The 22,482-nt window shown below is 39.9% G+C and overlaps 1 long non-coding RNA gene across 1 annotated transcript in view; it reads left to right on the top strand.

The window, feature by feature from the left end:
- The first annotated feature begins 205 nt into the window (after positions 1-205).
- The window catches only part of LOC139355671 (uncharacterized), a 36,426-nt gene continuing 14,149 nt past the window's right edge, over positions 206-22,482 (top strand). Inside the window, exon 1 of the long non-coding RNA XR_011606506.1 lies at positions 206-249. This is a non-coding gene — a long non-coding RNA (uncharacterized lncRNA). The remainder of the gene's footprint in view (positions 250-22,482) is intronic.

Raw genomic sequence — 22,482 nt, forward strand, 5'->3', positions numbered from 1 at the left:
TGTCCCAATTGTTCGTTGTGTTTCTGAAATTTTAATTTAACTGGGTGTTCTATTTTTTCCCCCCTAAATCTACCAATCCCAGGCTCTACTCCTGGAGTATTTAATATTCTATATTGAAGCCTTCCAAACTGAGGTTCTAGAATCTAATGGAGAAGTAGAATCTTGGAGGCCAGGATCTAGTTCAGAAGGCATGATCTGTTAGGCCAACACCCTTCTCTTCCCATAGAGCCATCTAAATTACAACCAAAGGTAAAGAAATATCCAACTGAGAGCACGCAGCAGCAACGCCCTGCTTTCCACTCCCCGCCTTTTTGTTTTTTGAGACGGAGTTTCGCTCTTGTTGCCCGGGCTGGAGTGCACTGGTGTGATCTTGTTACTTTTAGTGATTATTGAATAGAGATATAATGTCTTTTGTAGTAATTATTGCTTATGCAACGGCAAAAAGCATTTTGTTGTTTTCTCTATCAAGGTTAACAACATTTAAAAGGGAAAGGATCTTAAACCTTGTTCTTAGGATGAGGATTACTATGTTATATGTAGCATGCTATATACATTAAGTTATGTTTTGTTCTGTCAAATAAATGACTAAGTAATCAATATGACTTTTCACATCCGGTAAAATTTTGGTGGGAAGGACTTTAGATTTGCCTTTGCCTTTGACCACATTACCTAAATAATCCACGAGATGGCAGCAGAGAAATGTTCATTTAAATGTATCATCTATGGAGAGGTTGTTACAAGTGCACTTTAACAAAAAATAGACTAACCTTTGTAATTTGGTCCTTTCTAAACATAGAGTAGCCAGTTAGAATTTTTAAGTCATTTCTCATGTCTTTTATGAGAGACGTAATGAGGGTTTTATTTTATTTTATTTTTTATTGGTCTTAAAGTTGTTTTCCTTGCTCTCTACATTTTGCAGCAAGAACCAGGTCTAAATGCCTGGAAATGTACTTGCCGAGCTATGTTTTTCTTTCACAGTGAGCATTCTCATAAGTAATCTTAGCAAAGCTGGGAACAATAAATTTTGGGACATCACTAAAAGTGTTCTTTGTGGTGATTTACAACCTGATGCCACCATCCTTTAGGAACAAACAAGAAAGTGAAAGAGATGGTTTTCAGGTATTGGAGCCTGAGTTTAGGTGGGGGAGTGGGTGGTGAGTGGGGTAAGAAGAGAGGGAGTGTGTGGGGGAAAAAGGATATTTCCATAGAGACTGCAGTTTTCACCTAAATTTGTATTATATTTATATTATCAGCTACGTTTTCACTTATCTGTTAGAGGGAGTAATTGGAGTTAACAATAGATCATTGCAGGTGCTTTTTATTCAGAAGAAAAGAAATTGTTTTCCTATAAATGACCTCAATTTTCTAATTTTAGTGTCATGTATTTCTTATGAAGTGATAAAAGGCACAATATAAGTCTGTTCTATAGATATAATTAATAACAAATTAATTATCATTACTCTGTATCATTTATTACTTTGGATTTCATTATGCCTGAAGCTTGGAAACTTAATTACACACACACATGCGCACACACATAAGCACACACACAAGCACACACACACAACACACATATGCATGCTTGAATGTGCTTTTTGTTTATATAAATAGGACATGCTTGTTGCAAACTTTTAAATCATACAGGAATATATGAAATAGAAAATGAAGAGTCCCACAATCCCTTGAGGTAGTTTGTGAATATTCTTGCAGATATTTCTCTAAGGAAAGATGAACACATTTACATATTTTAACAAATGAGATCATACAGCTCTGATACTGCGTTGCAACTTAGGTTTCAGATTTACTCTACCATGGACATCTTTCCATGTTTGGTTTTTATAAGCTACAGATGATTTCATTATATGTTCCTGACATAATGTTTTAAACTAACTCTATTGATGGATATTGTTTTCCATGCTTTTGTTGCTATAATTACAATGCTGCACGGAGCAATATTGTGTGCTTCTCTGTGAGTATTTAAAATCTAAACTTTTGACCAAATAGCATTTTCAGAAGTGGAACACCACAGTTGAAATTAGTAATAAAATCCTATGATGACACCCACATGGGCAGAGCTGGTATATTACACGTGGGAACACACTGGTGAAGCTCTCTTCTTTTTGAGAGCACTGGGATGAAGCCTGTGTGTGAACAGCGGCAGCGCGCGCCCGGCTCTCAGCTTGCACCACGCACTCCGTGGCCACGGCTTCCCCCGTGCTCGGCCCCCCGCTGCGGTCTTCACACCTGTGAGGCCCCGATAGTACCGGCTCCAGGCGCACCTCGCCTCGCCAGCAGGTGTTGGCTTTTATCTACACAGCCAGGCAGGATTGAAATGCGCTCTCCCTCGGGACCCTCCTTCTCTTCGATTCCTCCACGGTGCCAGAGATCAAGGAGGGGAAGGTCTGAAGTCTGGGAAGCCAGGGGCAGGGCATTGTCAAGGAGGCGCTGAAGACTCTGGAATGCGCTCCGCCCGGGTCCGGCAGGGCCGGGGCTGTTTGCCTTCGGGGCACAGCGGAGGCCCCATCTGTTTGCTCCAGCGTTTTCCTGAGTGGTCGCCTCATGGCGGCCCCCTCACCCGCAGGCCCGCCGAGCTGCGGAGATCATCTCATCATCTCTGCCACTTCACACGGAGGGGCGAACGCTGGCAAAGTATTGTTTTATGACAGGATTTCTCAGCCAAGGGATTCAGACTCTTATTTATTTCATGAAAAGGAAGGAAAACATTTTATACAAATAATGGAAATTCAAATATAAGACAACAGGTGTAACATTTCACATTCAGAACTCCTTTTCAAGTCCCATGAGTATTTTTTAATCGAATCTTGTATCCCAGTGGTTCTATAAACTGAGTATCTGGCCTTTTTTTGGGGCCTGGAGGGTGTCTCTGGGATTGCAGCAATGGGTGATCTCAACCTTTATCAACTAGGTGATATTTAAAAAGATCCTGGGTAACAAGGATCTTGAAAAAGATCCGGACTCTTCCATTTATAAGGTCCTGGGATTTGTAAACAAGACCATTAGACAGAACTTTTTCTTACCATATAAGGCATCCATTTTCTCATTATTTCTATTTTTTATTTTTTTTGAGACGAAGTCTCACTCTGTTGCCCAAGCTGGAGTGCAGTGGCTTGATCTCTGCTCACTGCAACGTCCATCTCCCAGGTTCAAGGGATTCTCCTGCCTCAGCCTCCTGAGTCGCTGGGACTGCAGGCAAGTGCCACCATGCCCGGCTAATTTTTGTATTTTTGGTAGAGACGGGGTTTCACGATTTTGGCCAGGCTGGTCTTGAACTCCTGACCTCATGATCCGCCTGCTTCAGCCTCCCAACGTGCTGGGATTACAGGCGTGAGCCACCGAACCTGGCCCTCATTATTCTTTTACAATAATGTCTGCCTCTGCTTGCTCCATTTTGAACTGTGTCTAGTTTTGTAGACTGGACTCCTAGATGTGGATCTGGTGTTTGAGAGGCTCCCTTTAGGTTCTGAGGGCAGCAAATGCATTGTTGGTGACTATAGAAAAAAAAAAGCAGTATGGTTTTGCTGCTTATGAGTGAAACGTTGGAAAGTTAAAGCATTGAATGTGCCCTCTGCACTGCAGAGGCTGTGTTTTATACGTTCTGTATCTCTATGAAGTTTGAATAGTAACAATGGCCAAATAGAAAACTTGTAGTAAATTAATATTTTGAGTTCATTCATTCAACAAGTTTGCATTGAGAAATTGCTGTATGCCAGGTATTGTTCTTGTCACTGTTTTATGAGCAAAAGAGATAAAACTTCTTGCCCTCAGGGCACTCAAATTTTAGTATGTAGGGACAGTAAGCGAATTAACCATTCTTAATATATGAGGTGGTGATCAGTGCCAAGGAGAAAAACAAAGCATGGAAAGGGGATGAATTGCACTGTTAGGTGGGATGTCAGGGTAGGCCTTACTCATGGATGAGTAGGATGGCATTTGAACAATGACCTGAAGGAGTAGATGGAGGGGAAAGCAGTGCCCTAAGCAGGACGGATGGCAAATGCCTGGCAAGTATGAGGTCAGGCCTTTGTGGTGGGAGTGGATTGCAGAAGGAGAGAGTATGATGCTAGCTCAGAGAGGGAAAAGGGCTAGACTACATGGGCCTGTGTAGGCTGGACAGGACTTTGCCTTTACTATGAGTAACTTGGGGGAACCATTTTGGATTTTAAGTAGAGGAGTAAAGTGATTTGATTTGATTTTTAAAAGGTTATTAAAGCTGCTGTATTGAGGACAGACAGAGGAGACCTATAGAATTGATTGCTGCAGCTCTAGAAAGAGGTGACGGTGGCCTGTCCCAGGGGGTAGCAGTGGAAATAGAGATTGTGCCTGTATTTTGAAGGTGATGCTGACCTTCCAAATCAATTTTTCCTGATAGTACAGGATCTACCTAGCAAGACTCCAAGGAAGGAGGGAATTTCTAAAACAATTTAAGTGAATGGGGAGAAGCCGAAGATAAAAATTTAAAAGAGCAGAGTAGGGTAGGATCATTAAAGAGATAATCCTGTCAAGGGAGGGAGAGTTTTGGGAGGAGGCTAAGAATTCAGTAATTTGTAGCATCTTGATGAAGCACACGGTAAAGACTTTTGATGTGATCAAAAGGCCTGTGCGATTCCATTATGGTTTAAAGAGTGAAATAGCCCCCAATTTATAGCAGAACATGGAGAAAATACCTTCTCAGCAGTAATAAGGCTAGTCTAAAGGCAAAGAGTGTTGGGAAAATATAAGAAACTCAACAAAGCTGTAGTGAGCGAGGGATAGAAGGGAAGGGGTAGTTATGAAAAATTTGTTACAGAAAACATTGGCAGAACTTGGCAACTAATTTAGCATTCTGAGTATGGGCTAGGAGATGAATTCAATACTATTCCAAGGTTTCTACTTTGTAGCTTTGAAGAGATGCTGGCAGTCTTTCCAATACTTGGAAACTAGAACCAGGGAAGGGCCACGCATGAAGAGTAGGTAATGTGTCTCTTGAGAAATGCTTAATATAACAGTTCTTATAGAAAAAGCACTAGGCAGAGTACATAAACCCATGGGATGAAAATTCAGGATAAAGGAGATTGGGAGTTTAGTGGGGTCAGGCGAAGTAATAGCCAAAGAGCAAATGATTTTCTCTTATCCTAATTAGAAAAAGGAAATTGTCATTCCAGTGCTCTTAGATGATTAAAAAAACTTCCGAGAGAGGACAGAAAGGCTGAGGGAAGCTGCGATCCAGGCCAGAGTTTTACTGGGCACCAGCTCAAACAGGATGCTGAGAGGCCGATGGTGCCCTGTGGTGTCACAAGTTACAGAGAAGTTTGATGTGGGATCTCTGGACCATGGGCCATAGCAACCCAATTGGCAAGGAAGCTAGACTTTTGTCCTCCAAGGATACCAGCAGGATTGGCAATTATTTTATTTTTTTCAGTATTGCTGGGAACAAGTTTTGGGCAGAACAGACACAGACAAAGGGCAAGATGCAAGTGTGAATTAACATGAGAGAAGAGACATCCATGTAGTTCATATCTATTTTTGTATTTTTATAAATAGCCAAGTGATGAATAAAACCAACTAAGTGTTTGCTATAACAGGTCATACAGCGGACATTACTGCTACATTTTCACAAAGAAAAGAACTCTTTGCCATCAGTAACTGGTTGCCTAAAATCCATAATTCCTTATTTGACAAAACTTACATGGGTCCGACTCTGTGTCATTTGTTGAATTAGATTCTAAGAATACAAAATTGAGCAAGATATGAACTTGTCCAAAAGGTCCTCACAGTTTAACTTGGGAGAGAGAGACATTCAAACAAGTAATTGCAGCACAGTGTGATAAGATCAACAAAGTAAAAAAAAAAAATGGCTTGGGCTTTGTAGTCACACAGACAAGCTGCGTCACCACTGCCTTCCTTGTGTAAACTTGAGAAATTTACCTCTGATTTTCAGTCTCCTTATTAGAAAATGGATATAACTTTTGCCTTGCATTTCGGGGGAACAACATAGGCCACAAAACAGCATGGACATAAGAGGCTTGAGAAAATCAGATATGAGGTTTTCTGAAAGTAAATTTTTACAGTAGGGAATCAGGGAAAGTAGATAGGGGAAAGAGGCCTTTGATCTTTTAAATTTGGTAATGTCTTTATGAAAAACCCTGCTGTCTACTAAGTACATTACTATATATCATTCCAGGCCCTGGCTTTGTAAGACAAGTAGGAATCTCACATTTCAAGCAACTTGACTCTTTCCTGTAGTCTTTATTTCAGCCAGACTGCTACTGTTTCCCTACACGCCTTGCTCTTTCCAGCTTTGGATCTTTTATTTGGCTGTTCTCACCATACCACTTCCTTGCAAATATACCATTCATCATTGGAAGCCCATTTCAAATGCCACCCAATCCAGGAGAATTTTCTTCACTCCCAGCCGTCTGAGCCCACTCACCCCTTTGACTTTCCTTAGCAATGTTCTGCTTAGTGTACTTTCCCTACCGTCATTTGCATGCCCGTAGCCCTAGATGAAAAGTTCCTTGGGATCAAGAATGATGTCTTCTCTATCTTTGCATGCCCTCAGACCTCATCTTCTTGTCTTACACATCTCACACATAGTCGATGACATCTAAATATTTGTGATATTGAGTTTGGTTAGTGAAACCATTTCTTTTCTTATAGCCACAGAACAAGAGCTAATCCATAGTTGTAAGGGTTTCTGGATCATTGAATGAAAGCTGCTCTTTCAGCAGATCATAATTGTGAAAAGCTGTTAAGTGTATACTTTTGATGAACAGGTTTTGCTGTGTTGCTGAGTTCATGTTGCCATGACAACCTTAACTTTTGGCACTTTCTGAATTTAGTGTCCTACTTAATTTCCTGTATTTGGCTCTGAGAGCCGTATTGTTCTGTCCTTTGTGCTTGCCTATATGGATCTTTAAACTGAGAGTCATTTATGAATGTATCTTATTTTGCTTTATTATGTAATAAATTCTTTAAGATGGGAACTTGGTCTTATCCTTATGATCCTGACAATGCCCAAGTGTGCCTTGTACATTTTAGATAGTCAATCTGTCAATACATATTTTAGATGAATTAAGAAATCACTGGTGTAGTAGGCTGTTATAGTGGCCACCCAAAGATGTTCATGTCCTGATGCTTGAGACCCAGGAATATGTCATCTTATATAGTAAAGGGTACTTTGCAGATATGGTCAAGAATGTTAAGATGAGATTATCCTGGATTATCCAGATGAGCCAATGTCATTGCAAGGGTCTTTATAAGAGTGAGGCAGGAGGACTTAGGAGGAGATATGACAATGGGAGCAAGAGGTTGAAGTGATGTGAGAAGGGGAGGATGGTCAGGGAATGGAGGTCCTGCAAGGAAAAGGAAATACATTGTACTCTGATGCCTCCAGAGGGAGGATTGTGACCTCCAGAGCTGTAAGATGATACATTTGGTTGTTTTACGCCATGTAGTTTTTGGTAATCTGCTATCACAGCAGTACAACACGAATACAATTGGGTCACTCATTTTAGTAAGTTTCAAAGACCCCTGAGAGGAGTTGTTAAGCACCAGTCCAGTTAGAGGTATTATTTTGGTCAGGTTCTAGATACTACTACTTCTAATAGTACAAAAGGATGAAGTGAGAAAGAACCACAGAGATTATCTTACTAATTTGAATGTAGTCACTGTCAGAATTTCAATAATATATAAAATAGAGTTATCTATAACTAACCCACAAAGTTTGAAAATGCCATTTATTCAAAAAACTTACACTGAGTGTCAAATGAGTGTCTTGCCTTGTGCTAGAATAGTGGACCTGTTCAGCTCCCAAGTCAGATCTCATAGGAGTCTTGATGGAGATTTTCTGTGGTTAGAGAGGCCTTGTACCTTCTGGCCACCTATGGCCTAGTGAGTGCCTATGGCTTCAGGGAGGAAGGAATAGGATTTGGCTTATTGTGGAGTAGAAATTATTATGTCAAACCACGTGTCAAAATCCGGAATGGCTGGTGTCTTCAGAATCCATGTGAACTTTCCACAGCAGTTTTTCTCAGTGTTGACTGGACATCAAAGTCTTCGATGTGTGTATCAGGAGGTACCAGTTCATGAGTGGGGAACTGCAATGATCTTAAACTCACTTGTGATTCATCAGTTCACACACAAATAAACAAAGGTCACAGTATTTTTCTAACCAAGACAGTGAAAAATGGGACACTGCCTCAAATGAGCAGTACCTAATTAAAGACCCTTAATATTACTAAAATAAATAAATAAATAAATAAATAAATAAATAAATAAAAGTAAGTTTTGGCCAGACGCATTGGCTCACGCCTGTAATCCCAGCACTTTGAGAGCCTGAGGTGGGCAGCTCACCTGAGGTCAGGAGTTCGAGACCAGCCTGGCCAACATGGTGAAACCCTGTCTCTGCTAAAAGCACAAAAAAATTAGCCATGCATGGTGGTGTGTGCCTGTAATCGCAACTACACAGAGGCTGAGGCAAGAGAATCACTTGAACCTGGGAGACGGAGGTTGTAGTGAGCTGACATCGCACTACTGCACTCCAGTCTGGGTGACAGAGCAGGCCATCTTAAAAAAAAAAAAAAAAGTGTAAGTTTTAAGAATCACAGAATCACACAACTTCTATCAGGTGGTAATTCCTATATTGGTCCCAGGTGGGAGGGCTGCTGCTCACGCAGTGCTCACTGCTGACCACACACCCTGCATGCTTTCTCTATTTCCATTGACGGCCACTCCTCATATTACCACTACCATTTTAAAGATTAAAAAAAAAAAAAAAGAGGCAGAGAGGTGAAATGGCTTCTCCGAATAAAATACCTATCAATTCCACATCTGTTGTTCCATGGAATACTGTGTGTTTTATGTGCAGTGTATCATTTAATCCCTCTGCAAAATGTACAGGGGGGAATCAATGTGAGTAAACTTGTCTAAAGTCTTGACTCATATATGACAACTCTGAGACTGTCTCCACAGATGCGTCCTCCCCACCACTAGGGCACCCCACTTTTGTCTTCTTTGGATTGGCAGTGAAAGGAAAAGTGTTTTGTGTTTCAACAAATGGTGCCGAAACAACTGGACATTCACATACCAAAAAATGAACCTAGACACAGACCTTAACCTCTTCATGAAAATTAACTCAAAATGTATCATAGACCTAAATGCACAATACAAAACCGTAAAACAGAAGATAACAGGAGAAAAATCTTGATGACCTTGGGTTTGATAAAAACTTTTTAGATACAACACCAAAGGCATGATCCATGAAAGAAAGAATTGATGAGCTGGACTTCATTAAAATGAATAATTTTGGCTGGGCGCAGTGGCTCATATCTGTAATCCCAATACTTTGGGAGGCTGGGGAAAGATGATCACTTTAGCCCAGGAGTTTGAGACTAGTCTGGGAAACATCACGGACCCTGTCTCTACAAATAGTAATAAAAAAATAGCTAGGTGTGGTGGCACATGCCTGTAGTACCAGCTACTTGGGAGGCTGAGGTGGGAGGATTGCTTGAGCCCCAGAGGTCTAGGCTGCATTGAGCCATGATTGCATCACTGCACTCCAGCCTGGGTGACAGAGCGAAGCCCTATCCCCAAAAAGAAAAAAAAAAAAAAAAAAAAAAAAAAAAAAAAGAATATCTGCTCTGCAAAAGACAGTAGACAGTGTCAAAAGAATGAAAAGATAAGCCACAAACTGGGAGAAAATATTTGCAAAAGACCTGTGTGATGAAGGATTGCAATCCAAAATATACAAAGAGCTCCTAAAAACCTAACAACCCAATTAAACGACCTGATTAAACAGCCCAATTAAAAAATGGGCAACAGATCTGAACACACATCTCACCAAAGAAGGCAAACAAACATATGAATTGATGCTCCACATTACATCTCCTTAGGGAAATGCAAACTAAAATAACAATAAGATATCACTTCATGCCTATTAGAATGGCCAAAATCCAGAACACTGACAACACCAAATGCTGGTGAGGATGTGAAGCAACAGGAACTCTCATTCATTGCTGGTGGGAATGCAACATGGTACCCCAACTTTGGAAGGCAAGTTGACAGTTTCTTACAAAACGAAACACACTCTTACCATATGATTCAGCAATTGCACTCCTTGGTATTTCCTAAAGGAGCTGAAAACTTAGGTCCACACAAAAACCTCCACACAGATGTTTATTAAACCTTTATTCATAATTGTCAAAACTTGGCAACAACCAAGATATACACCCAGTCAATGGAATATTATTCAGTGCTAAAAAGAAATGAATTATGAAGCCATGAAAAGACATGGAGGGAACTGACATGCATATTACCAAGTAAAAGAAGTTGTATGATTCCAGTTAGATGAAATTCTTGAAAAGGTGAAACTATGGAGACAGTACAAAAAAGTTGTGGGTGCTAGGGGCCTGGGGGAGCAGCAGGTGGAGCATGGAGGATATTTAGGGCAGTGAAGCTGTTCTTTATGATACCACAGCAGTGGATATATGTCATTATACATTTGTCCAAACTCATAGAATGCACAACACCTGGTCTAAACTATAGACCTTGGTTGATAATGATGTGGCAGTGTATGTTCATCAGTTGTAACAAATGTACCATTCTGGTGGAGGATGTTGATAGTGGGGGAGGCTGTGCATGGGTTGGGGCAGGGATATACAGAAAATCTCTGCACTTTCCACCCAATTTTGCTGTGAGTATATAACTGCTTTAAAAAATGATGCCTATTAAAAAAACTTTTTGTGAATGATAGCTTCACATTATTCTTTAAAATAGGGCTTGAAGATTCACATGTAGAAAGCTGTACATAATCAGGTACAACTCTTTAGTAAACAACAAAGCTGCCTCTGTCTGTCTGTCATTTAATCTATCAATCTCTACTTGGTGAAAATAGTTCAAGATCACTCAATAGAAATAAAAACAAAACCAGAAAACAATTGATATAGGGGCTAATGTGAAAACCAAGACACATAAAAATTAGTTTATTCCCATCACCTCTGATTTCTTAACCCACATGCATGGGATCATTTGCTGAGCTAGGAATCTGGCGGGAAGTCTCAAGGTTCTTCTTACGTATTTGTCCCATCATTAGTAAATATCTATCAAAAAAAACCCACACACACATATATATACACACACCCCCATATATACACATATATATACACACACAGACATATATACACACATATATATGTGTAGCCAACAAATTTATACTCACTTGGCTGAGTTACAAATACAATTATAAATCAGTTATTCATTCCCGGTGTTGCCACCAATACTGCATAAGGGCTGAGCTTTGGAAGTTATGAAGACGATATCCCTTTTCACGTGATTTTTATACATCTTCTGTGTTGATAACCTTTCCTCTCCAACTCAGTAATATGATTAGTATCAAAATGTGCAGGTCTGAACTATGTTACTGTTTGCCACTGGTTCTTATTATGCATGGAAACCCTGGATGATTTCAGTAGGTTTTCTACATGTGGCTCTATCTCCTTGCATTCATTCTTCACTGTTCCTGCCAAAATAGTTTCCTCTGTTTACTGTTTTGATTTGAGAAATGCATTCATTATCTATTGCTGTGGAACAACTTACCACAAATTTAGAGGCTTAAAGCAGCACCCACTTATTAGCCCACAGTTCTGTAAGTCAAAGTCTAGCATGGCAAGGTGGAGTTCTCTGTTCAGGATGAACTCAAGGCCAAAATCAGGGTGTCAGTTGGGCTGAGTTCTCGTCTGAAGGCTCTAAAGAAAAATCAACTTTTCAGTTTATGCTTGTTGTTAGCAGAATTCCCTTGGTTGCAGTTGCAGGGCTAGGATTTCCATCTCCTTGCTGCTTGTCAGCTGGGACTGCTCTCAGCAACCAGATCCTGCTCACATTCCCTGCCACACAGCCCCTCCATTTGCAGACCTGCAATGGTGAAGCAAATCCCTCTGATGCTCCTAGTCTCTAATCTTTTCTTCTGCCACTAGCTAGAGAAAACTCCCAGCTTTTAAGGCTTTCAGGTCATTGGGTCATGTACATCTCGATAATCCTTCTTTCTTACAGTCACCTGTACCATATTGCATAATGGAATCATGGGGGAAACACACATCACATTAACAGTCCTGGGGATCCTGCAGCGTGTGTACAGAGGTGGGGGGAGGAGGCAGGAAATCTTGGTGACCGTTTTAGCATCTTGCCTGCTGCCCCACACACAACCCTATGGTGCATCGAATCTGTGAGCTTTAAAAGCCTCTCCAGAGTACTGTGGACAACCTACATTCCTCTGGCCTCTGGTCTGCTTCTGCTATGTCATCATTCTTCTATTCTCAAGCCTCTCTCAAGGAAGCATCTCATGGTGCAGTTCCCCAAATGTTCACTGAGCTCTATCACACCAGTCCTTAGAAGCTCCAGCTGCTCCAATTCAGATCCGTGGGGATCTTTGGCTTGTACACAAATCCGTGTTGTCAGACACTGGGGAGAGTCCTGCCAATTTTCTCCAAGGATGGCCTATGAATATTGAGATATGTTACAATGATTAAAAACAAAACAAAACAACAACCACAAAACTGAAGACAACACAGTTCTCAAACCTCAGAGCTTATAGTCACTTAACTGAATTACTTAAAATCTTAAGAGCTGACAGTCCTCAAATTTTTACCAACAGACCAGAAATTAAGTTCGTGCAGTCTGCCATCTGGGCCCTGAATGAAAGAGAAAATTGCATCTAATCCTGATTCCAGTTTTGTTCAGAGATTTAAAAAAAAAAAAGAAGAAAATAAAAAATTAAAAAAGGTCTTTTGCAGGCAGAACCTGAGAAACGGTATGGTGTTTAGTTCTAAATTATCACACTTGCTCATTTGTCACAGAGCCTGGGTGGCCTGGTGATGAGTACTATATAAAATTATAAGCCAAAAAATGCTTTATTTAGTCTTTGACAATGTGCTTCTTGATTAGAGTTTTAATATTTTTTTCTGGATCTGTTAGATCTTTATCAGTTAGAACTTTATGTTGTTATAAATAACTGAAAACCAGCCAGGCATGGTGGCTCATGTTTGTTCTCCCAGTACTTTGGGAGGCTGAGGTGGGAGGATCACCTGAGGTCAGGGGTTTGAGACCAGCCTGACCAACATGGTAAGACCCCATCTCTACCAAAAATACAAAAATTAGGCAGGCTTAGTGGTTGGTGCCTGCAGTCCCAGCTACTCATGAGACCGAGGCAGGAGAATCACTTGAACCTGGGAGGTGGAGGTTGCAGTGAGTCGAGACTGCACCACTGCACTCCAGCCTGGGCGATAGAGCCAGACTCCTTCTCAAAGAAAACCCACCAAAAACCAAAAAAACAAAAAACCCAAAAAACTGAAAACCTATCTTAAATTGCCTTATTATTATAAGGGGCCAATTAGTTTATGTTGCTGTAAAACAAAGCTAAGTTGGGCTTCAGAATGTGGTGTCAAGGCTCAATAATGTTATCAATGGGGGCCATTGTTTTTCTTCTCTCTACTTTGCCCTTTAAGGTGTCAGCTTTATCCCAAGTCTGATTCTCTTTAGTGCTTGCAAGATAATGTCCAGTAACTCTTAGTGTTGTGTGTTTTTATAATTTATTTTAATGAGGAAAAGAATACATCTGAACCAATATTCTGAATTTCATGTTTACTGGCTCTTGTAAAGGCCCATGGTCATCCCTGAACAATGACTTATGCAGGGAAATAGAATATGTTGGTTGTTGACGTCAACGTAGGATACCTGGAGAGGAGTAAGGTACCTGAAAAAAAAAAATTGTAGTCTTGGCCGGGCGTGGTGGCTCAAACGCCTGTAATCCCAGCACTTTGGGAGATCAAAGTGGGCAGATCACAAGGTCAGGAATTCAAGACCAGCCTGACCAACATGGTGACACCCCGTCTCTATTAAAAATACAAAAATTAGCTGGCTGTGGCAGTACATGCCCATAATCCCAGTTACTCGGGAGGCTGAGGCAGGAGAATCTCTTGAACCCAGGAGGCGGAGGTGGCAGTGAGCCGAGATCACTGCCTGGGCGTTGCACTCCAGCCTGGGTGATAGAGCAAGATTCTCTCTCTAAAAATATATATATATATATATATATATATATATATATATATATATATATGTATAGTCTTATGTACAAGACACTAAATACTATACAATAAATTTTCTGTATTTAAAAAATCTGTAAAAGCATCTTTTTATCCTTTTAAGGATTTTGGCATATTGTCACCTCAGCAGTAGTCAGATGAGTCATTCTGGGTATTTGTATACTTCATAAGGTTTTTATTGGGTTTATATCTGGTTTAAAATCTAAAGAGCTTCATGTGCTACCTGTACTTTTGACCACTTTTTCTAAGTGGTGGGTGATACCAAAATGTTGCAGAAATAATTTCACATTACCTTAGTAAGAGATATGAAGAGGCTGCCCACAGAATATCCCAGGAGCGTCCACTTAAAAGGGAGACATTCCTCTGGTCGGAAGCAAAGACAGAGCAGTGGAGGAGAAGGGCTCAACACTGTTGAGAAGCAGTGGGAGGAGAGAGGAGCGCAGCTGTTTGCTCTCTAAATTAAGGGTTGGATATTTTCAAACTAATACAAACTGAGTATTCTCCAAATGTCTCAGCAAGCTGATTCTAATACCAGAGAGTAACTTTTAATAAGCAGAAGAAATTGTAATGGATTTCAAATATGCTTGTTCCCCACATGGCAAAATTATGCCTTCCTTTACCTAGAAAAGGGAGTGCCACTTCTGCTCTCGGGATTCTCACAACTAAGAGATATTAATGTAAATGCTATAATTGCTTAGAATGTATAATTTGGTAAAGAAATAAGGCCAACACCTGAGACAGAGCTGGAACAGGATCTATATGAAAAGGTCCTTTCATGACAGCAGGTGTCTCTCTTTCTTTCTGATTCACACTCATCCAGAAACCTGTAAACTACTATTTGGTGACACCTGACAGTGAGCAAGACCTTTCCTTCCTCTAAAAGGTACCTATCAATTTAAATGTTAAAAAAAATACCCAAACTTATCTCATGTATGCTCTTTACAAAGCTGCAATAGGGAATTTTCTCACCAAATACCTGGGCTTTGGTGTAGCTACATTTTTTTCTCTAAATGATATTAACTGCTTTATTTCTCTTTAATGCCTATGCTGCCCCCATCCCTCTGCATGGCGCGTGTGTAGCTCAGTGGACTCTGCAGCCAAATAATGGCCAAGTAATGGCTGTGACTTCACACCCAGGACTGACAAACCACAGTGTCAAGGGTACGTATTCAGTGAAAGAAGATGATTTCTCAACATCTTGCCCTCAAATTCTAGAACTTCCTCCTCAATATTTCTTGGAGGTCTTATAAAAAATGTATCTCATCTATTCCCTCCAGTGGGATATTTTACCTTGGTTATTATCACAACTATTTTGCTACGTGCAATGAAATTAGCAGAGATTCCATTTGCTGAAATCATATGTAGAAAGCAGTGCTCTCTGCCTTATTACCAAATGAGTACAGCGTGCCCTTCAATAATTCTTTAAACTCTCAAATGCCTTGGAAGTAATATGCTAGAGTATTACTGAACTGTGACTGAAGCACCATTTGTGCTAAATATGACAGTGCACAAATGATATTCCTCTATAAAAGTTCAAACTACATTAATCTTTTAGGGAGGCTCATTGACTGGGAAGATGGCTTAGATATAAAATAAAGACACCGAGGGCTCATTGAGGAGAGCGTTTCTGGTCAGGATTTCTAGGAACAAGGTAAGGTGAGGTCCATAGTTTAACCCTTTATGATTAGGATGTGAGCAAATGAATGCAGTTCCCAGGGGAGAGATGGAAATGATAATGAACTCTTCTCAATATGAGGGAAGACAGGCTTTCAGGTCAGAGAAATAGAAATTAAATGGTATTAAACAGCTGAGACAAATAGACAATAGTATTGGTGCTGGGAATCTGAACAAAAATGTAATGAGTATTCCCAAGTTTATGTTGATAGTTCCAGCCCTTAACCATATTGCCATTTAGAAGAACGGCAGATTCTTCCTATGTAGTCTCTCCAAAGTCATCTTTTTTCAGTCATTTTCACTTATCTTAGGGCTGCATAAACAAGAAACAATTGCACGAATGTCTTCTTTTCTTGGATTTCTAGATGTGGCCAATCAGTCAGTAGGGTTGTAGTGCATATCAAGAAGGAGGAATGGGGTAGAATATTTAATTAGCATTAACAAAGGTAGCTTCAATGCAAATATATGATACTACTCAGGTTTTTAGTATTAGTTTTACTAAAATATGTAAAACATATAAAAAACAACATTGCTAATTTTTAAAAATTATAGAAACAGGCCGGGTGTGGTGGCTCACGCCTGTAATCCCAGCAGGTTGGGAGGCTGAGGTGGGTAGATAACCTGAGGTTGGGGGTTTGAGACCAGCCTGGCCAACATGGAGAAACTCCACCCCTACTAAAAATACAAAGATTAGCCGGGCGTGGTGGCGGGTGCCTATAATTGCAGCTACTTGGGAGGCTGAGGCAGGAGGATTGCTTGAACCTGGGAGGTGGAGGTTGAAGTGAGCGGAGATCAAACCATTTCACTCCAGTCTGGGTGAAAGAGCAAAACTCCATCTCAAAAAAAATTATAGAAATAATATATATTCAATGCATAAGACATGTAACAGTGTAGAAAAATGGAAATGGAAAGTCACCTGTTATCACAGTGTCCAGAGAAAATCATCTCTAACATATTATTGTGTATCTCGTAGTCTCTCCTCTGTAAAGACAGACGACAGACGTGGTATAAATTGATAGATTGCTTTTATGCTAAACAATGTCATATATTTCCCCATGTCAATAAATAAGTAGGGCAGGGCTTCCCCCTAATGAAAGAGCTTATTATTAACATTTTATTATAAAATTATTTTACTATTTTTTATAAATATAGTATACACTTTTACAAAGAAAAAGTAAGCAATAAAAATGTCTAAAAAATTAAAATTTACAGGCATTCCTATCACCCAGATAAGATAAGCCAGAAAAGATATTAGAAAGATATGGATGAGGCAAAATCAACATGATTTAATGATAGAATGGATGGTGGAGGAAGGAGGAGTCTATGATAATGCCTACATTTCTGACTTGAGTCCTGGTGTGGGAAACAGAAAAGAAAGTGACTTTGTTACTGCAGCTCTACCTCTCACTTGGCCACAATAGCCAACAAGGGCTTCCTTGCTGTTCCTGGAAAAAGCTAGGCACATTTCTGGCTTTGGGCATTTGCTCTGGCTATTTCCCCTGCCTGGAATGCTCTTCCCACAGCTATCTGCTTGGTCAACTCCTCCTCCTCCAAGTCTGCTCAGATCTCTCCTTCTCCATGAGGACTCCCTGGTCCAATGATCTAACCTCACACTACCGTACTGATCCTCCTTATCTTCCTTTACTTTGTCTTTTTGGTTTTTTTTTTCATAGCACTTACCACTTTCTAAGATACTATTTAATTTATTTACTTACTAGGTTTCTTGTTTGCCCATCTCCCCTCAGTAGAATGTAAACTCGAGGACAGAAAGTTTTGTCTGCTTGGTTCTGAAGTACCTAGAATGTCTGTCACATAAGTAGCTGCTCAATTAATGTATGTTGGATGGATTAATTAAATAGTATTAGAGAGTTTGAAGACTGCTGAAGGATGAGATACCAAGAGTGGCAATGGGTAAGAAGAGAGGAAAGATTTGAGAGCTGTAAGACTTAGAGAAGAAATGAACCAGAGATGCGTTTAAGATGCTGTATGAAAATGATTTCCTTCCTTTTAACATTGAATGATTCTGTCCATTTATTCCAAATAACTAATAGACATAGCCCCCTAACTTAGAGAGATTCATGGAACTAGGTTAAAAGGGTCTATTATTTTAAGGTTAAATATATATTGAATACTTGGGCCAGAACCAGTTGACCTATTGATTAGAGACAAGACAGAAAGTCCGTTTATGTGTTAAGTTCTGATTTTCTATGTCAGAAGAATCTTTACAACATTGATTAGCTGCTTCTGGCAACTATGAGTATATTTCAGCACTGGATGTTTCTAAGTAAGGATTAAAGTAGAAATGGTAACTTTTAGATAACAATTAAAGCAATGATAACAGAGACCAATATTGTACATAAAGATTTTCTATTACATGAGCTTATGGGGAAGAATATTGACTTTGTCATTAAGACTCACATATTACCGGGAAGTCACTTAATTTTTCCCCCAAAACATTTCTGTTTGCCTTTGAGTCTTGCCTGTGGCACTAAGATGGTAAAGAACATCCCTGCCTAGACTCTTCACTGTCATCAATATGTGGTGTGACAGTGCTAATAAGCTACTTGATGATGCATAAATATTTTGTAATTTTTTTCTGACTTACATATGAAAGACCTACTCAGCTTCAATCCGCAAGCTTCACTTTCACCCTGCCCACTGAAACCCCAAATACTTGCTCTTGGATACTCAAAAAGCCAACAGATCAAACCCTAAATGTTGATACTCACTGTAGAGGGATGAGTCCTCCACAGGTGGAAACTCGTTTGGCATGGCTCAAATACCTGACACTTGATACACCTTTTCTTTTTATTAAAAAAACTTGGAAATAGACTTTTATTATTTAGAACTTTAATTTCCATTCAAAAAAGTAAAATATAAATTCAATAAATTGGTTAAAATATCCCTAAAATGACTCCACATTTATATTTGATCCCTCTGAATTACATGTCAAAATCCTATCTTTTTCACAGGGTATCAGTCTCTAGACCATCAAGATCATCAATAATGCAGCATTTCTTTTTATTTTTCTTTCTCTTTTTAAAATTTGAGACAGGTTTTGCTCTGTCACTCAGGCTGGAGTGCAGTGGTGTGATCACAACTCACTGCAGCCTCTATCTCCTGGGCTCCTACCTCAGCCTCCCCTGAGCAGTTGGGACTACAGGCATGGTCCATCATGCTGTGCTAATTTTTATTTCTTATTTTTATTAAAAACGCAGTCTCCCTATGTTGCACAGGCTGGCCTTGAACTCCTGAGCTAAGGCGATCTTACCATCTCCACCTTCCAAAGTGTTGGGATTGCAGGCATGAGCCACTGTGCCCAGCAGCATTTTTTTCTTTTTTAAACAAAATTTTAAATGTACAACACAGTATTGTTAACTACAAGCACAATCTTTGTGCAGCAGATCTCTAGAACTTATTCATCTTGCAAAACTGAAACTTTACATCCATTGAACAACATCTCCCCATTTCCCCCTCCCTGCAGACCCTGGCATCCACCATTCTGCTCTGTGCTTCTGTGAACTTGACTACTTTAGATACGTCATACAAATGGAATAATCCAGTATTTGTCCTTCTGTGACTTGTTTATTTTACTTAGCATAGGATCCTTAAGGTTCATCCATGTTGTTGCATTTCACAGATTTTCCTTTAGTTAACGACTGAATAATATCCCAGTCAAGGTATATAACAAAATTAAAAATAGAATTACAATATGATTCAGCAATCCCACTTCTGGGTATTTCTACAAAATAATTAAAATCAGGATCTTGAAGAGACACTTGTACCCCCATATTGATTGCAGCATTATTCACAATAGTCAAGATATATAGGAAACAACTGGAATGTCCATTGATGGAGGAATTGACACACATTTTCTTACTTACATTGTCAGTCAATAATACCTTCTTCAACAATAATGTTTTCCTTAGGAGGTTTGTTTTCCCCTTAAACTTCCATTCTTCCTACTTCCCCCTAATTTTCCACATCACAGCAAAAGGTATCACATACCCCTGATTACTTCAGCCAGAAACATAGCAATTATTCAAGATTCCACCATTATTCTCATTGACTATATCCAGTCCAATTAGAAACTCTATCTGTAAATATCTTTTAAGTTTTACTTCTTTACATTTTCAGTATGACCCCCCGTATCCCTCTAACTGCCTTCAAAAAAATCTTCCCTCTTTAGCCTTTGATCCCTACCCAGCAGAAAAGTAATCCTACAACATAAATTGGATTGGATCAATCTCTGTTTAAGCCCTTCAGTGAATTTTTTTATGTGCACCCCCTTTAGAATATATTTCTACATAAGACAAAGACCTTTCTTGTGTACAATTGTATTTTGGGGGCTTTGGACCGTGCCTGGTACATAGTGCTCAGTAAATACTTTCAGAATTAAGAAAGTTTGAGGACTTCCTTGTTTTTTTTTAAAATATGTGAGGTCTTTGCCTTTTTTAGAATCATAACAGTAGGAGTTGAACTGGACCTTACAGGTTATCTGGTTCAACCTCCTTTCGTATTAAATTCTACAGTATGCTCCTGGGTCAACATTTTTGAGTTATTTTGGTGCTAGTCCCTGCTTCAGGCTTCTTTATTATCATCATCATCATTATTATTATTATTATTATTATACTTTAAGTTCTAGGGTACGTGTGCACAACGTGCAGGTTTGTTGCATATGTATATTAGGCTTCTATCTGGTCAGTTTCCAGAGTCTGCTGATTCACTATGGACAGTATCACTTAGATGGGGTTCTCTCTCATTGTTTGCAAAACTGTAGACCTTTCTAGTTTTCATCACTGTGTGTTCAAATTATCGAGATAATACTGTAGCTCAGTTTCCTTTCACTTCATTTTCTTGCATCTTTTTTGTTAATAGATTAAATTTTCTCAGATATTTGTTAGTCTGCTATTCTTCTATTGAAGAATTTACCTGCCTGATCAAATCCGAGTTCCTTTGCTTTACAATAAGAGAGACCGACCAGCTTATTGCCTCTCTACCTATGCACGCCATTCCTCTGTCATGGCCTCTTCTTTTCAGGCAAGGCTGACAACAAAGAGGTGCTTGTTCCCACCTTTGTTTGAGGTATTGCCCTGACACCTTCTTCATGATCAAGGTCAAGACTTACTGTCTCAAAGATTTCATTTCTAACTAATTCACTTCATGTACTTACTTGCATTTTTTTAGCTATTTCTTATGAAACAAGGTCATGGATGAGGCCTAATTGGCAAGTATGTCTTAAGAAATCTGGGATAACAGTGCGAATAGCAGACAACTTATTCCCATAACAGGACTAGGAGTCCTATAGTCTCCTAGGTCTTCTGTGGTGAAGACAGCTTGTGGGCTTACTGTTGGGCCCCTGAGAGACCTGAGATAAAAATATCTCTATGAAGAGGAGAAGCAAAGATTACTCGTTTTAAACAATTAAAAAAGGGCCTGCCTTGGCAAGAAAGAGGGTTAAGGTCATGCATGCTGTCTGAAATTAGGTCTTGACTGGCCTCAGGGCAATGCATTTGTCACATTTTTCCAAATAAGGAATAAAATTCGGGAAAGTTTAAAGTGTGTAATCATCTCTTTAAAAATCTTCTACAAATGTTTGTATGTATGAAAGCATAACATGAGCATTGGCTGTGTGGAAGCAACTCCCTAGTTTGTACATTTCCTGGAGTGTGAAGTCAAGATCATTGTGAAACTGGCATTTGGAGGCATCTGAGTTGCAAAAGAAAGACCTGAATACATATTTGGTATGTGAACGAATTGACCTCATTTTCCAAGGAATAAACCTCTTAAGTGACAGGAGTATGACTGCTTTGTGAAAACTATCCTTTAAAACACAGTCCGAAGCGGGTGAATCACCTGAGGTCAGGAGTTTGAGAACAGTCTGCCAACATGGTGAAACCCCATCTCTACTAAGAAATACAAAAAATTAGCCAGGCGTGATGGTGGGTGGCTGTAATCCCAGCTACTCGGGAGGCTGAGGCAGGAGAATGGCTTGAACCCTGGAGGCAGAAGTTGCAGTGAGCAAAGATCGCGCCATTGTACTCCAGCCTGGGAGACAAGAACAAAACTCTGTCTTAAAAAAAAAAAAAACAAAAAACCCCAAAACCCCCACAATCCATTGCTAGTCTGTGCTACTGTTCTAGAATGTTCTTAAGATATGGAAGTTCACAGGATGTGTCCCTTGGGATGTTGTGACTATACTATTGTGGGTTTGATCACTATGCTTACTATGCCAGTTTGCTTGTGGAGACATTTTGGTTTAAAGAGATACTGATAATTGGACTTGGATATTCTTTATACTCATGGCCTTGGCGCTTCTTTATTACATAGCCATTTTGAGGGTTGCTCCTGTTAAAACTGATGATAGTCCTCCCGCTATGGGGAAACATGTTTTCTCTCTCTCTCTCTCTCTCTCTCTCTCCCTTTTAAAAACCAATAGGAATCTGAATCTGCCGAGTGTGGTGGCTCATGCCTGTAATCCCAGCACTTTGGGAGGCCGACGCAGGTGGATGACTTGAGGCCAGGAGTTCGAGACCAGCCTGGCCAACATGGCAAAACCCCGTCTCTACTAAAAATACAAAAATTAGCCATGTGTGGTGGCACGTACCTGTAGTTCCAGCTACTCAGGAGGCTGAGGTATGATAACTGCTTGAACCTGGGAGGTGGAGGCTGCAGTGAACCGAGATCACACCACTGCACTCCAGCCTGGGTGACA

This window comes from Macaca nemestrina, chromosome 8 (assembly GCF_043159975.1).
Source record: "Macaca nemestrina isolate mMacNem1 chromosome 8, mMacNem.hap1, whole genome shotgun sequence".
Lineage (NCBI taxonomy): Eukaryota > Metazoa > Chordata > Mammalia > Primates > Cercopithecidae > Macaca > Macaca nemestrina.